Genomic DNA, 15,550 nt, shown 5'->3' with positions numbered 1-15,550 from the left:
CCTCATCTCCGCATTTTCTTCACTGGGGTTCCCACTAGCAGGGACATCTCTTCCCCTTTCTCCACCTGCTCAACTTCCTTCTTCTTTAAGTGGGTTGGTGGTCATCTCAGAGTTGGTGTCCATGGATGGATGTGTGTGACACACCTCGTCCCCTGCTGAACTTATGCATTGGATAACAAGAAAGCAGGAGTTTGAGGGCTCCATCAATAAAATGGGGACAATGCAAAGGTGGCTTCTCAGAGCAGCCAGTGGGCACCTGATGACTTTCAAACTCAACAACACTGGCAGTGATTTGATTTCATGTTCACTTGGCCATGGTGGAGGAGGTTGACTAATTATAGGCAGAAAGGAATCAGATGCATGACTTTGTAAAGATGTAGGACATTTTGTTATTCAATAAGTGTTCAGTTATGAATGCCAGTCATTGTTTTTAAAGAAAATAATTTAACATTTTAAGTATTCCACTTCCTTACCTGAAATTTAAAAGAAAGGAAAAAATAAGAGGTCTGGCAGACCCCACTGCAGAGACTAAAATGTGACAACCGGGTGAGTTGAGAGGGAAGCAGCTGGTTGGTTTATCTCTGTGATGGCTTCTATTTTGGGAAAGTTTGGTGATCACATTGCCTCATTGTTCTGATGTTCTCAGTGACCTCAGCTAAGCTACAGTGGAGTGAGGGGTGAAGGACGCATGAACAGTGAGAGTCATTCCAGCTGCCTGGCAACATGGCAGATGGGAATAAATACCCGTGAACTGGGAGAAGATTTGACGGCTCCCCATTGCTGCGTAAACCTGGGCAAGCCATTTTACACTTGTAAACCTTAGTAAAAGGGAGATAATTCTTATTGCCCTACTTGTTTATAAAAATCATGTGTCTCCAAAATTGCAAGTGATAGGACATAAAATTGTTTTGTGAACACTTAGGACCTATACAAATATAAGTCCCCACTATTGATTTAGCTACAGGGTACATTATTCATACACATAAGGTATGTTAAACTCAAAGACTGAATACACGTTCCTGCATCAGCCTGAAATCTGTATTAAGTTTTCTGGATATAAAGAGTCCATTATTTTATGACTAGAATTCTGCTCTATGCACCTGTTTGTTGTAAAGTTCATGGTGGGATTTTATCTTTAACCTGAGCGTGTGTATGTGTGTGTGCATGTGTGCGTGTGTGCACGTGTGCATGTATGTGGGTGTGCAATGTCAATAGTAGGAAAGAAAAAAGAAAAGTAACCTAGCCTAGACAACGTGGTGAAACCCCATCTCTAAAAAAAAAATACAAAAATTAGTTGGGCATGGTGGCATCCGACTATTGTCCTAGCTACTTAGAACACTTAGGTAAGAGGATTGCTTGAGCCCAGGTCAGTGAGGCTGCAGTGAGCCGAGATCACAGCACTGCACTCCAGCCTGAGTGACAGAGTGAGATGCTGTCTCAAAAAAAAAAAAAAAAAGGTGACAAGACCTTCCATAACTGAATGATTTCAAGATTACACAGCTAGTCTGAGCCGAAGTGGGACAGGACTCCAAGTCAACAAACTTCTGCCCCAGCACGTTTTCTACCTCATTTTGCTTCTTTCATGTGTTCTACAATTTTCCCATACATATGAGCACATAGAGTATGCTGCAAATATATATATATATATATATATATATATATATATATATATATATAAAATACAACATTCTTCCCTCGACGGTCTCCTTCCCCCAAGCAAGAAGTTTCCACTAAACCTCAAACAATTTCACTCAAAGCGTTATAGCTAAAAAAATGGAGGAAGCAGAGAACGTATATTTTCGGAGCTACATCTAATCCAGAATTGCTTTTATCCTTAGCCCTTAATTAACTTCTTTTTAAATTCAAATTTTCTCAGATATTTCTAAAATAGTATATGCAATTGACCTGAGACTGTCTCACATTTAAAGAAGCGTTTCTAAAAACCTCACCCAGCAACTTCCCTCACACCTCATGTGGCAGTTCTGCCCTTGGGGAAAGTAGGTTGGGTTTCATGGTTTGCTTTTAATAGGGGCCCTCTTTCTCTCTCTTTTCTTTTGGCGACAGGGTCTCAATCTGTTACCCAGGCTGTAGTTCAGTGGCAGGATCATAGCTCACTGCAGGCTGAAACCCCTGGGCTCAAGTGATCCTTCTGCCTCTGCCTCCCTAGTAGCTGGAACTACAGGTGTGTGCCACAGCACCTGGGTAGGGGATCTTTTATGAATGCTCAGTGGAGGCTGGATTAGTGGGGGCACATGCCAATTTGCTACAGGGATCTTTCTCGAGCACCAAGCAAAGCAACCTCCTCCCTCGCCTTTAAACTCTTCATATCCATACTTGCTTCTCTTCCTAGGATGCAGTGTGTCTGAATTTATCATCTTTCTTTATTTGCGTACATATTTATTGTCTTTCTCTCTCTTCATTAGAATGTAAGCTTCCTGAGAGCAGAGAGCTGGCTGTGTTGTTCACCTGTGTACCTTGAGTGACTGGAGAGTGGTTGGCACTCTTTCTAAATTTTTAAACTTTATTATTAGTTTTTGAGACAGGGTCTTTCTCTGCCACCCAGGCTGGAGTACAGAAGAACAGTCACAGCTCACTGCAGCCTTGACTCCACGGGCTCAAGCAGTCCTCTTGCCTCAGTCCTCCCTAGTAGCTGGGACTACAGATGTGCACCATCATGCTTGGCTAATCATTTTTATAGAGATGAGGGTCTCACTGTGTTGCCCAGGCTGGTCTTGAACTACTGGGCTCAAGCCATCCTCCCACCTTGGCTTCTGAAAGTGCTGGGATTGCAGGCATGAGCCACCACACCAGCCACTTTTAATATTTATTAAAAAGACAGAAGGATTGTGGGGTTAACAGGTTGAACATCTCGATCCATATTCTCAAATCACTTTCCTAAAATGCCAGAATTCACAATCCCATCAGCAGTGTCTATGAGGATCTTTTCCCTTGAATCCTCTCTAAAACTGGGTATGATAACTTTTTAAATCCTTGTTAATATGACAGGAAAAATTTTTTAAAATAATTCTTACATTTTAATTGACATTTCTTTATTGCAATATATTTTAGAAAGATTTTTATTCCAACAGATTTTTAAAAGGTGTGATAACATAACACGTAAACTTTAGTGGTCAAGAAAATTCCATTATGTTGATGCCTCCTTGTTAATCTTCCCTGACAATGCTGGATGGATTAAAGAGGACTGTACCACCCTCTCTTAACTATGGGCATCAAACACATATGAAAGTATTTTGAGGAGTATAAACAAGTTATATAATCAGAATGATTTATTTTGCTCAAGATGAGACTACAGAAGACAATTATTTCACTCAAATAGCGCTTTTAAAGTAGTCTAATGCTTACTACCTAAGCAACAGGATCATTTGTATCTCAGCATTGTGCAATACACACATGAAACAAACCTGCACATGTACCCCCTGAATCTGGAATAAAAGTTGAAATTATTAAATAGACAAAAAAAAAAGTACTGTTTTACAAATGTGAGAGCAGGAAGAATTATAAAGAAGAAAATGATTATACTTTTGAACGTATTATTTCCTTCCTATTTTAACTATTATAAGTCAACAGAGGAATTTGTGGGTTTTAGAAAGTTGCTCCAATCATTCTGAACATTGATTATTTTTGCTCGATTTCAGGAAGACTATTATGGCTGGGCAGGGTGGCTGATGCCTGTAATCCTAGCACTTTGGGAGGCTGAGGAGGGCAGATCACTTGAGGTTAGGAGTTTGAGACCAGCCTGGCCAACATAGTGAAACCCTGTCTTAACTAAAAATACAAAAATTAGCCAAGCATGGTGATGCACACCTATGATCCCAGCTACTTGGGAGGCTGAAGCAGGAGAATTGCTTGAACTCAAGAGGCAGAGGTTGCTGTGAGCCGAGATCACTCTACTGGGTAGAGTGTCCCCCACTCCAACCTGGGTGACAGAGTGAGATGTTGTCTCAAAAGAAACCAAAACAAACAAACAAAAAATCCAAACCAAAACCAAAATGACTATTTAAACAATAACAATAAAAAAGAAATAATGTGTATAAAAATAAAGTACTCTGAAGAGGCAGGGTGTGGGGGATTGTAGGCTCACACCTATAATCTTAGCCCTTTGAGAAGCTGAGGCCAGAGGATGGCTTGAGCCCATGAGTTCAAAGCTGCAGTGAGCTATGATCCCACCACGGAACTCCAGCCTGGGAAGAAAAGACATTGTCTGAAGAAAAAAAAAAAGGACTCTGAAGATACTTAGTTATGTTTGGGACACGTTGGTAGGTTCTGAGCTACTAGTATGGAAGAGAAAAGAAATTGATTGACTCATTTCCCAACTACTTTTTTACCCATGGAGCCTTCCTAATGAACACACACAAGACTCATTACTCATAAGGATCAATTAGCCCATTTAAGCAGTGGAGTAGATCCTTGCAAATGTGCATAGAAAGAGAACATTTGGCATCTGGTTCAAGTTGCATGTTTGTAGATCAAAGTAAAAATTTTAAAATAATTTTAACCAAGACTCCCTGAACTATGTTTATAACTTGGGGATGAATTCATTTGAAATCTCCTCTTTCCTCAGCATTTTTGCAGCCTGTGTGTACAGGGCCAGGCAGAGAATTGTGGTGTTGGTCCCAGGTGGCAGGGTTGGGAGCTGGAACAGAGCCCATGGCTGCTGTCATGGGCTCTATCTTCTCTCTACCCAGTTCTTCTGGGTGTTTTGGTCTGTTGATTTTCCAGTTTCCCAAAGCAACGTATCTTTCTTGGCCTGTTTGGAAAGAGAACTGTTGCTAAAATTATTGAGCTTGAGAGAGGAAGATCTTGTGTTTACAGCTGCCTAATGCAGGGCATTATTCTAAGCAGACGATTGCATTGTTACAGACATCTACTAGGTCAGTTTCTCCTAACCACTGTAATAAATCTAGTGATAACCAGTTAACTTGACAAGGTCGTTTCTCAAAGCAGCTTCAGTGTCTGACAAATACTTTTCCTTTTCTGGAATTTCTATTCTAGTTATTACATTTGGAAGTAGAATGCACACCCATCACAAAATGCCTAACCTTTAAGCTCCCTTGGTGGAATTCAATATAATTAAAAGCAGCAAGTATTAAGTTTCTAGTAATGCCAGGACTATTTGAGAAATTTGGGGAACATCCAAGAAATACAAGTCTTGTAAATGATGTCCTAATTACGAAAAGAAATAAAAACACCTTTTTCAGTTTTCAGTTTCTCATTCATTCATCCAAGAAATACTTTCTCCAGATAGGACGGAATAATTGACTCCTTTAACTTGGTACCCCATTCTGCAGGGAAACAGGAAAAGTTCTCATGCAGCTCACTCTATGGCTGATGCCTTCCTTTAAAGAGTTTAAGCTGTAACACCTTCATCACACCCATAGTTTTTGAGCTCTAGCAGAACAAGGTGATTCAGCTTTGGAAATAGAATGACAAAGAGAGACTGAGTGCAGTGGCTCACGCCTGTAATCCCAGCATTTTGGGAGATCAGTGTGGGAGAATTGCTTGAATTCAGGAGTTCAAGATCAGCTTGGGCAACATAGTGAGACCTTGTCTCTATAAAAGACAAACAAAATTAGCCAAGCATGGTGGTGTGTGCCTGTAGTCCTGGCTACTCGGAAGGCTGAGGTGGAAGGATCGTTTGAACCTGGGAGGTTGAGACTGCGGTGAGTGGAAATTGCACCACTGCATTCCAGCCTGGACAATACAGCAAGACCCTGACTGCATTCCAGCCTGGGTGACAGAGCAAGACTGTGACACACACACACACACACACACACACACACACACACACTCTCTCTCTCTCTCTCTCTCTCTTTCTCTCTCTCTCTCTCTCTCCCCCTCTCCCCCTCCTCTCTCTCTCTCTCTCTCTCTCACTCTGATAGAGTGGCAGAATTCTCCTAAGTGGAAATGAAATACAGAATACCATGATTTAGTTTTCTTGTAGTTCTTTCCTTAGCATTTGATAATAGCTTTCCTTCTGAGGGAGGTCCGTGATCTTTGGTTTTCCCTCGTAGCCCTGTGAGGTTGCTGTGTTGTTTGGTTTTCACACCAAATTGACCCTCCTCTCTAGTGGCTTGTAGGTTTTGTTATTTTTTAAAAAAAGCTTTATTGATATGTAATTGCTTTATTGATATATAATTCACATATCATACAATTCATTCATTTGAAGTGTACGTTTCAATATTTTAAAGCCTATTCACAGCATAAGTGCAACCATTACCACAGTCAATTTTAGAATAATTTTTTTTTTTTTCTGTTTTTTACTGTGGGAGTTTTCCAGTGAAAACCAGAAAACCTGCTAGACAAATTCCAAAAGAGCTGTAACACTCAATTTCAGAAAATTGTAATCACCTCCTGAAGAAATCTGAAGTATCCTTCAGTTGGCACCTCTACCTCCATCCCCTCCGGCCCTCAGCAACCACTACTCTATGTTCATTCTTTAAAAAAAAAAAAACCATTGAAGCCTTCATAAATCAGCCCTTTGATTTAAATCTCCATCTCACTCTGCCACTCTTTTTGATCAATTCTTCACCAGAGCTTCATCTTGACGTGTGCTCTACCTTTCAGTTGAAGCCACTGGGTTAAGGAACAAAGTGACCCCCTCTCCCTACAGAAGAAGCCCAGAGACAGAAGTAGAGGGTCAGGGTCAGCATCGAGTGTGCTCAGGTGAACTGCAAGTCTTGACTTAGCTTCGAGGACCTCCACAGTTTCACATCCCTTCACTGAGCTCCACCTATAGGGATTCATCTTTCAGCCTCCTCTGAAGCACAAAATCATTTTGTTGTCTAGCTGCTCACTGTATTTTTGTTCTGCGATTTTCTTTAATTTACACCCCTCTTCTACTCTGCTGGCCTTCAGAATTTTTTATTTTTATTCACCACACTCATCAGGGAACAAATGCATAATCCTTATCTGGCTTCTGCTGTCAATCAGTTTGAATCTTGGTTGCCTTCTCAGCCATAAACTTTATCACCTGGTCTTATGCCTTCGGCTTTGTCCTTGATTTTGGAAGCACAGTGAATCAACATTATTTATCTTTGCAGAAGGTGGTATCTTAACCATCACATAGTAGCATTAATCTGTCAAATCATCCCAAAGATCCAAGGCCCTATCTGTTACTGAAGCAGAGACTTCTTTATTGAAGGGTGTTGTCCAGTCTTATTAAAGTATCTCAACTTATGATCCCGAATACTTCCAAGAGGGGTAAGCATTAGAGAAGGTACAGGTGGGAGTGTCTGAGGGGAGGTTACTGATGGACAGGTTAGCAAATAGGGCATTGTAAAGGAGATCAATGAAATAAGATTTTTACAAAATAACAAGTAGAATTTTGGTAATTTTTCTTTTGGTTTTCCAGTTTGATTTTGAACCATTCTGTGTTCAAATTTTGTTTTGAAGAGGCATTATCTCAGGCTTTAAAAAAATGTTGCTGAATCAATGTGCAGGAGGGAGAAAAATAATTTAAATGTTGCTGAATTCTTCTGGTATGAAATATTTATATTCTGATATTAGAAAGCCTCATTTGTTAAATAGGCTTAAACATATTTCAAGTAATCTTCCTTTATGCAATCAGTACTCTAAAGACTGATATGAAACTACTTAGAATCCGGTAAACCTTTTGTTTAGGGTTTTCTACTTATTCACAACTAACTTTATGAAAAAGTCAAGTCCTATAAAATACCTTATAAAATACCATGACTTACTAAACATTGTACTTTTTAAAAATTTTATTTATCATTTTTAAATTTACTTTTTAATTTTTATGCTTTACAGAGGAGGTCTTGCTATGTTGCCCAAGCTGGTCTTGAACTTCCAGGCTGAAGCAATCCTCCCGCCTTGGCCTCTACAAGTGCTGGGATTACAGGTGTAAGCCACTGCACCCAGACATATTTTTTGTTGTTTTGTTCATTTTTGTTTTTTGTTTTTTTGAGACACAGTCTCGCTCTGTTGCCTTTTGAGACACAGTCTTGCTCTGTTGCCCATACTAGAGTGCAGTGGTGCAATGTCAGCTCACTACAACCTCTGCCTCCCAGGTTCAAGCGATTCTCCTGCCTCAACCTCTTGAGTAGCCTGGATTACAGGCACGTACCACCACGCCCAGCTAATTTTTGTATTTTTTCAGTAGAGACAGAGTTTCACCATGTTGGCCAGGCTGGTCTTGAACTCCTAACCTTAAGTGATCTACCTGCCTCGGCTTCCCAAGGTGCTGAGATTATAGACATGAGCCACTGTGCCTGGCTCATATTTTTAAATTAAAATTTAAGTTTCTATTTTTGAGACAAGGTCTTGCTCTGTCACCCAGGCTGAAATGCTGTGGCAAGAATTTGGCTCACTGCAGCCTTTACCTCCTGGGCTCAAGCACTTCTCTGGCCTCAGCCTCCTGAGTACCTGAGACTATAGGCACGTACTATTATGCCCGGCTAATTTTTTGACTTTTTTTGTAGAGCTGAGGTCTCAGTTTGTTGCCCAGGCTGGTCTCAAACTCCTGAACTCAAGTGATCCTCCCACCTTGGGCTCCCAAAGTTGCTGGGATTGCAGGCGTGAGCCACTGGGCCCAGCTAGTACTTTATATTTATTGTGCCTGCATTTATGTGGGAACTTCCTATAATATTTCCTTTTTAAAAGTTTCTAAATTCCTAAAGCCTTGATTAATAGCACATCATTTTCTTAGATTGTCAGTCCTTCTAAGGGAAAAGCATCATCTCCTGGTGTGGTCTCATACAGGCTTAATCTTCGGAGTCACAGGAGCAAGCTTGTCCCCACCGGTGCCACAGTGAGATGGCACAGAAGAACACTGGGGCACTGCCTGTTTACTTGCATTCCTCCGGTCCCATGGAAGTCCATTATTTCTTTCCTGAATCATATCTGAGCCAAAGGCCCTATATGGCCAAGATTCCCTGTTCAGTGATGAAATGCCAGCACACAACATTCTTTCTAATGAGTCACCGTCAATAAAAATTGTTTTCTAAATGAATCTGAGTATATCACCACACCAAGCAACATAGAAGAAAAATCTTATCAAACCAAAACACTTTGTTTTATCAGCTGAGCTCAGACAAACCTTTCACTTTCGCAGGGAAAGTGAAATGTGTTTCTACACAAAGCAAAAACCCAATCTGTCCTTCATTTTCCTTGGATACATGTGTTACATACTGTGAGGCAATGAGGGAGACACTGGGAAAAATTTTCATGGTTTGGAGACTGATGAGACATTCAGAGGAGTTTGTATACAATAACAATAACACAGCTAAAGACATTCACTTTTGAGGGCTTCTATGTATACATTAGGCTAATATCGCATGTTGAACATGGCCTTTAAAACTTTTTTTTGCAATGCTTTGTTTTAATTATGAGCATGGTCTTCATATGAAATAGCACTGACCCTATTATTAGAAGTGGAAATTTATTAGCCATGCATTTTGTTGTTGTTGCTTCTGAAGAGACTTAGGGTGGGCTTAGGAAAGCCATAAGGAATTCCCAAGGTGTGGACACATCAACCACAGACAGGTTAACCCTTCAGGCTCAGGGAAAATGAAAATGAACTAAAGGAATAAAATGTAATGATCAACCAGAGGTTAACTATTATAGTGAAAGGGAAACAAAATCTTTTAAGCATTTTTATTCTTATTTATTCTTATTTTTTGTAGAGGCAAGGTCTTGCCATCATACCCATTCTGGTCTCAAGCTCTTGGGCCAAAGCCATCCTCCTGCCTCAGCCTCTCAAAGTGTTGAGATTACACTGCACCCAGCTTTTTCTTCTTCTTCCTCTTCTTCTTTCTTCTTCTTCTTCTTCTTTCTCCTTCTTGTTCTTCTTTCTTCTTCCTTTTTTTTTTTTTTTTTTTGAGGCAGGGTCTTACTGTGTCACCCAGGCTGGAGTGCAGTGGCACAATCATAGCTCACTGCAGCCTCAGTCTGCTGGGTTCAAGTGATCCTTTTGCCTCAGCCTCCCAAGTAGCTGGGACTACGGGTGTATGCCTCCATGCCCAGCTAATTTTTGCTGTTGTTGTTTTGTAGAGACACTTATTGCCCAGGCTGGTCTCAAACTCCTGGATTCAAGTGATCCTCCAACCTCGGCCTCCCAAAGTGTTGGGATTACAGGTGTGAGCCACTGTGCCAAACCAAAAAAAGAAAATATAAAGGAGAAAATACAAGCAAGCCATGTATACACGGTTCTGTCCCCTAAAACTAGGGTATAAAAGAGAGGGTGTAAATTACAGGACTGGCATCCATAACATTCCCTAAGGGAAAGATACACAGCATCTAGGGTTCATCTGTAAGTCAAAGCAAACCTAAGTCAGAATGAGATGAAGGATTTAAATATGACCAAGGTACCAATGTGTAATTAAATGATACCATAGACAAGTGAGAACTCCCTTGGGCCTTGAACTTGACTTTCTCTCAAGTACTCCCAATGAAGTTACCCAGTAAGAAAAAGAGGTGGGTGGGGGATTAAGTTCTTATTTGCTCATCAAGAGTTTGTTTGTTTAAATGATCCAGTGCCTTTGGTAATAACCATGTGCTTCTCTTTCTGTGAGAGAAACTACATAATATCCAGAGAAGAATAACTAGAATGGTGGAAGAGCCGCTTCAGTGAGAATTGGCTGAAAAAACTGGGCACATTTTACTGGAAGAGAAATCTGAATGAGGACAAGAGGGCTGCCAAGAATCTTTAGGAGGAAGGGGGGAATGTGTGACCTCCTGCAGTGCCGCAGAAGGCAGGGCTAGGACCACAGGAGAGCTGCCCCTCCTTTGAAGGAGCTCTCTGGGGCAGAGTTGATGATTTAGAAGATAGGGATTTATTATAAGGCCACACTAATGGAAGGTGGGGAGACAGGAACAAAGCCAAAGGTGGGGTGGTAGGGAGAGCTGTTAAAGAATGTGGACTTAACAGCTTTCGATGCATCTATGTTCTTCTTCCAATCTACCTCATACTAAGACCCGTGTAACTTATCTGCTGGTCAGAACACTTACTAGCTACCCATTGCCTACCAAAGCGTGCTGAAACTCCTTTTCCTGGTATTCAGAGCTTTCTGTGGTTTTATGCTTCTTTTGCAGCCGTATCATCAGATTAATCATTTTCCCACATTCTCCAGTTCTTAATGTGGCATGCATTTCCCTGATACTTTCCTTGCCTGCTTAGTTCCCTACCTGTTGAAAACCTTTAGGGCCCCGCAAAAATTCCATCTGTTTCATGAAACCTGTGTAGAGGCAAGGGGAACTTTCCTTTTCCCTTCTTAAAGGATCCATGATTTGAGTGTCTGGAAGAAACTGGCAAAACACAGATTAATAGGAGAAAAGGCATACAAATGTATTACGTGCACATGTGCACAGGAGCCACACAAACTATGACTCAGAGGAGGACCAGCTGACTAAAGCTTTTATACCCCACAGAAAAATATAGGGGCTGGGGGCTCCCGGAGGGTGGTGGTGATGAGGTGAGGGAGGGAGAAGGGCGGAAATGCACTGTGAACAAAGCCTGTGTTATCTGGTGATAAAGCAGAAAAAGTGTCGCAGGCAGCAGCCCTCAGATGAGTGAATTGGTAGCCTATGTTAAAAGTCTCTCTGAGCAAGAGGTCAGACATTTAGTCTGTTTTCCTGAGTTAATCTTTCCTGTTTGATGAGTATTCTTCCGGAGGAACTTCCCTTAATCAGATAAGAGAGGCTAGAGAAGGCCCTTCTCTGCATTTGCTGCTCCCCAGGTACTCTGAGTTTGAAGTTCAAAGCAGCATATTTGGGGAATTGTTTTCTGAGCCCCAACACCAACTCTATCCAACCTTTCTTTATGCCAGGTGAATGCACTGCTTTCTTCCTGTGTTCCCATAATACTCTCATGGTCTTTTTGAGACTGATCCAGCCTGTCTTTTTTTCTTTTTTCTTTTTGAGACAGAGTCTTGCTTTGTCTGCCAGGCTGGAATGCAGTGATGTGATCTCGGCTCACTGCAGCTTCCACCTCCTGGGTTCAAGTGATTCTCCTGCCTCAGCCTCCCAAATAGCTGGGGCTACAGGCATGTGCCACCACACCTAGCTAATTTTTGTATTTTTAGTAGAGACAGGTTTTACCATTTTGTTAGTCTGGTCCCAAACTTGTGACCTCAAGCAGTCCACTCACTTTGGCCTCCCAAACTGTTGGAATTACAAGTATGAGCCACCGCACCCGCCTTGTCTTTTTTCCTTATCGGGTATCTGTGTAGCATTTTTGTTTTTAGCTCATGAAGTATTTTTACAAACACAAGTATTACCTATCTGGGAGAGTAGTATTCCCATTTCGTAGATAACCTGGGCAGGCTTTCAGAATTTAAGCAACTTGACCATAATCATAGAGGTAATAATTGGTAGGGTTGGAATTCAAACTCAAATTTTCTAACCCGAAGTCCAGACTCTGCTTCCCCTAACACAGTTGTGAGGGGTTTTTTTGTTGTTGTTGTTGTTGTTTTGGTCTAATAAATATGACAGAGATTTTCAAATTCTGAAGTGCTACCCAGATCAAAAGAGGGTTTTACCCATTACACTGCATCCTTCTAGAAGCCAGAGACTAAGTCATTTTCATCTGTGCATGTAAATGCATATTCTCAGGTCTACCCAGACCTGCTGAATCAGTGACTTCAGTGTGGGGTTCAGCAGACTTTGTTCGAACAAAGCCCTCCAGGTATCTGCTGCATGCTCAAAGTCTGAGAACCAAGACTCTAAGAAAAGATTATCTTTTTTTTTCTTTTATTTTTGTTGGGCCCTTGTCCTACAGAGACTACAGGGGCATTATGGGATCATTAACAAGTACACAGACCTCAATTCTCAGAGGAGAGGATCGCTACTATTGCTGAGTGAGCAAACATTTTATCAGGATAAAAAAGTCTAAAGACTAAAGACTAACTTGGCAAGATTACGAGCTCTAAGGGGTGTTGTCTTACCTGGAAGGCAGGTGTCAAGTAAAGCTTTGAGTGGAGAAGGCAAGAAGACAGGATGTTGAAAGGAAAATTCTTTATGGGTGTCAGAAAAACTCATGGGGTGGGGAAAAAAGATTTATTATGGAATTTTAATATGAGAAAGAAATGACACTTTTGTTAAAAAGGCTATTTACTAAACATTGCTGACAGCAGGCCTTTGATAAAAGGGTGGAACAATGGGGTGGAGTAGCAAACCTTGAGAGCGGATAGTGAAGCACTGGAAGGCAAGGTTAACCCCTTATCCCTGGAGAAGAGCTTTGAGTGCCTGTGACCATTTGATTCTGGAAAGCACTAACCTGAGTTCAGCTATAGACTGTTTTCATTTTCCCTAAACATATGCATTGTTCTAAAGAAGAAAACAAAAATATGTGACAGGTTCCTGGTTTCTTGAAGCTATTTTGAATAATGCAAAAATGTTGGTTATGACTCTCATTTAAAATGTGTCCAGAATGGGCTAGCAAGAGGAACTTGCTAAAGCTCAAATGACTGTCAACCTAAAAGAGGCTGAGGCATACAATGTAACTGGAGGAGTTTACTTTAGCTAAAGGGTTGACAGCTGGTGGGAAGACTCAGACCCAAGTAGCCTTGGGTATGAATTCCATTCGCTCTTTGTTCCAAGCAGGTTTGTTTGTTTATTTATTTGTTTGTTTTTTGAGACAGGGTCTCACTGTCATCCAGGCTAGAGTGCAGTGGATCATGGCTCACTGCAGCCTTGGACTCCCCAGGCTCAGGTGATTCTCCCACCTCCTCCTCCAGAGTAGCCAGGACTACAGGCACACACAACCAGGCCTGGATAATTTTTGTATTTTTTGTAGACAAGTTTTCGCCACATTGCTCAGGATGGTCTCGAACTCCTAGGCTCCAGCAATCCTCCAGCCTTGGCCTCCCAAAGTACTGTGGTTACAAGTGTGAGCCACTGTGCCAGCACATAAGCAGGTTTTTAAAGACAAAAAAAAAAAAAAGTTTGGGGAACAGGGAGTAGGGCTGATACAAAGTTGTCAGGAACTGGCTTACAGAAATAACATTGATTAGTGATTGGTTATACACTATTAGGCTATAAGGTGTGGTTGTGGTGTTCAATGTGGCGTTATTAGGTTAATTTACAGCCGCTTGTGGCAATAGAAAGCAGTTTTGAGGAGAGTAGGACATGATTGCCGTCTCCTTTGAATGTCTCCCTGGGCCTGATAATGTAAAAGGACTTGCATTCCTCACATCAAAGTCCACTTACTTTCTCAACCGTATAGTCCAAGTAGTCTGGATAGATATGCACTGTGAGTGTCTAGGAGCCTCTGGTATCGATGTTCATGTGATGTCCTGAGAAGATGGCATGGGCACCACCGCCACCTTTGGGAAGGGTAGTACCCTTACCCTGATCTTCCTGCAGGTTTTCACCAGGTTCATGTTCACCTGTTCCACCTTGCTGTTGCCTTATTTCCCATTGTCTCTTGGTTTCTAGATGATCTTTGGGTTCTAGCAGCTCAGAGCTCTGAGTGTGAAATCATCACCAGTGTGGACTTTGTGCACTTCTTCATTTTCCCTCTCCCCCAAGGCACCACTCACTTGGCTCCTGCAGGAACAAGCATTTAGTGTGGATATCAGCTAAATGGGAGTGGGAAGCGGGTACAGAGAATAGGGGGCAGACAGTACAGCCCAGAATTGGCTACTACTTAAAATTTAATGCTATACTGAATGTTCACTGATAAAATATGCTATCTGGATTTATTAGTCTTTTCTCACACTGCTATTAAAGATACTACCTGAGACTGGGTAATTTATAAGCAAAAGAGGTTTAATTGACTCAGTTTCTCATGGCTGGGGAGGCCTTAGGAAATTTAACAATCATGGTGGATGAGGAAGCATGGCACATCTTACATGGCAGTAGGTGAGAGAGGTTTTTAAACCATCAGATTTGTGTGAACTCAATCACTATCATGAGAACAGCAGAAGGAAACTGCCCCTGTGATCCAGTCACCTCCCACCAGGTTCCTTCCTTGACACATGGGGATGACAATTTGAAATGAGATTTGGGTGGGGACACAGAGCTAAAAACTATCATTGGGGTTTCTTTCAAGATAATCCATGGGAGAGGGATGAGTGAGTGGGGCATTTTAGATGAAACGAGATTGGCTGTGCATTAATAATGGTTGAAGCTGGCCAGGGTGCATTGAGGTTCTTTATACGAGTCTGGTTACTTTTGTACATAGTTGAAATTTTCAACAATAAATCATTACTTTTTAAAGTGGATGTTGGAATCCCTCAGGCATTGCCAGCTCGGCCGTTTTCTCTCCGGCAATCCTTCCCCTGATATGTTCCCTGGGATCCCCCTTCCCCTCTGCTATCTATTTCTTCGCTCTTTCTCTCTCTATAGCTCTCAAAATTCCTGTCTTCCCTCCCTAAAGGGAACACTTAAAACAACTCCCATTTCTTAGGCAAAACAAGCCATTTAATTATTCTCTGTCTAGACTTCTCATTAGCCTACACTGGAAGACCAAATATACCAATTAATATTGTTTTTCTGAACAAAAGTTGTTCTCTCTGTATGAAGAATTCTGCCTTCATTTTAGTCCATCTGGGCCCTGCAGCCACCTTTTAAA

At 41.5% G+C, this 15,550-nt stretch overlaps 1 non-coding gene across 1 annotated transcript; it reads right to left on the bottom strand.

Annotated features, from left to right (window-relative positions):
• Positions 1 to 6,285: 6,285 nt before the first annotated feature.
• LOC120360656 (U7 small nuclear RNA) lies at positions 6,286 to 6,347 on the bottom strand. The gene has a single exon (XR_005577102.1). It is a non-coding gene; the product is annotated as a U7 small nuclear RNA (small nuclear RNA).
• Between the last annotated feature and the right edge of the window lie 9,203 nt (positions 6,348 to 15,550).

The sequence above is a fragment of the Saimiri boliviensis genome, chromosome 13, assembly GCF_048565385.1.
Source record: "Saimiri boliviensis isolate mSaiBol1 chromosome 13, mSaiBol1.pri, whole genome shotgun sequence".
In the NCBI taxonomy this organism is placed as follows: Eukaryota; Metazoa; Chordata; class Mammalia; order Primates; family Cebidae; genus Saimiri; species Saimiri boliviensis.
Note: the sequence above shows the minus strand (reverse complement) of the source record. Positions and strands in the feature narration are given on the sequence as shown.